General features: G+C 40.8%; 1 long non-coding RNA gene across 1 annotated transcript; it reads right to left on the reverse strand.

The window, feature by feature from the left end:
* Positions 1-2,039, reverse strand: LOC109369352. Its single transcript, XR_002118318.1, has 2 exons — positions 1,903-2,039; positions 1-1,220 (listed from the first exon to the last, which is right to left on the reverse strand). It is a non-coding gene; the product is annotated as an uncharacterized LOC109369352 (long non-coding RNA).
* Between the last annotated feature and the right edge of the window lie 6 nt (positions 2,040-2,045).

Here is a 2,045-nt window from a genome sequence, read left to right on the forward strand (position 1 = left end):
TACTATCTTATTGGGAAAAAAATAACAAATGATACCACCTCCAGGAATAATGCCTGAAGCACTGGGGTGTTCCTGTGTGACTGATGAATACTAAAGCTTATAAAAGACAGACTGTACAGAAATAAAATTCATAAGTATCATAAGTAGAAGAAGGAAGAGATCCATTACAAAATACACTCAAATAGGCTAAGGGAATCTAGAAGGCAAAAAATGCTAGAGAGACCTAAAAAGCTGAACTGCATACTGTATAACAGACCATATAAATTTGGAGACCATTCCTTTGGTCTCCAAAGTGCTTGTGAAACTGAACTTGCTGTATCACAGCACTGTTTCCACTCTGGGAAGGCATCAATATGACCTGAATGCTTAGAATAAAAGAGTGACACTTGCAGTGTTGCTGCAGATGATCTGAACACTGCTCACATGCTGCAGCAGACAGCACGTGACACAAGTGATGAATTTGCAGCTATGCTTTTACATCAAGAGCCAATTGAACCTTACTGTATGTTGCCATGACAAATAACAGCAATATTGACAAGTGCGCTTAAACTATTCTGTCTGTGAAACCCAGCATCCAAAATGTCTCATCCCCTGCAAGTGATATTTCAGTTCTCAATTGCTCAGTAGATGTCTGCAGAGTCCAAAAGTGAAAAATTATGTTTACATCATTCCAATGCTGTCAGATTCATGACAAAAACGTTCTTTCCTTTTTTTCTTACATAGCAAATCATATATAGTGAAAAGAATATTACTAAAACTATAGTCAGATATTTCAAAGAATGCCACGATTAAGGTTGCTTGTGATACACATTTGCACATTTTAGAAGGTTCAGGAGTTTTTAAGTGAATTTGATGTGGGTGTTTTTTTTTTAAAGTTTTATTAAGAAAACAAAAAAATGTTAATTACTTCTTGTGCCAGGAAAGATTCCTTTAAGGAGACGTTCTTTCTATTGGTAACATTTCACTTAACTTTCATCAGTATGAATCACAGATTCAGAGAATGGCTTGAGTTGGAAGAGACCTTAAAAACCACTTCCAACTCCCTGCTGTGGGCACGGTGCCCACTAGACAAGGTTGCCCACACAGGAGCTAAAGGGTAGTGAAGGACCACCCAAGTCAAAGAACACAAAATCAGCTCACCAGCTTATAAAAGTGGATGAGGACATGCTCTGAAAGATAGCTGCCTATCCTTTGGGATCACTGATGCATCTTGAACACACCTGAGAATGATAAAAACAGAAACATTTGAAAGAGCAAGGAGAAATCTTATACTTGGCCCCATTTTAAATTCAGCATTCTGGAGCAAGAAGCTTCATAATCTGGCTTACAGGGAGGGACAAATAGACACAGATAGCCACAGCAGTTCTCAATGTGTTCATAATAAGCTCACACAAATGTGCTCAAGCATAACAGGAGCTGGTGACTGCGGTCTTTGTAAGGCAAAAAGTTCATTGGCTGTAGGCACAAAATGTGATCTAATCACAGGTGATTATCACAAGGAAACCAGTCATGATTTCAAACAGCAAACGTAACATTACTGAAATTCCAACAACATATGAAAATATGCTGCTGTCTGAGAAGTCATTACTGATGACAAATACATGGAGCAGGAAATAGCTTCCACAGTCCAGGGCAGATTCTGTATCTTGTAACGGAAGGCATCAGATAATTGAGCAAAGACACTGAAAGGGTGAGTTAGTGAAAATTAAAAAATCATACCATATGCTTTATAGATTTTATTACAAACCCGATGATTCATTGGCTCTGACGGACAAGCCCTGTGTGCTAAAGGCAAGGCTATAGCAAGACATCTTGGCATAAAATCGGCTCTCATTCCTCTCCCTCCCTCTGCTCCTTTCCTCCAGCCCCCCGAAGCTGCTGCGCTCTGCATCCTGCCCTCACCGTGCCTCCACAACACACAGCGACTCGAGATCATTTCTGGTACGTAAAAAGCGCACGTAAACCCGCGCTTCAATTATGCAAACACTTGGCTCGGCTCGGAGCAGGTGACCGCTCCCGTTCTCCCCGCGGAGCAGCGGCTGCGC

This window comes from Meleagris gallopavo, chromosome 10, assembly GCF_000146605.3.
Source record: "Meleagris gallopavo isolate NT-WF06-2002-E0010 breed Aviagen turkey brand Nicholas breeding stock chromosome 10, Turkey_5.1, whole genome shotgun sequence".
NCBI classification, from domain to species: domain Eukaryota; kingdom Metazoa; phylum Chordata; class Aves; order Galliformes; family Phasianidae; genus Meleagris; species Meleagris gallopavo.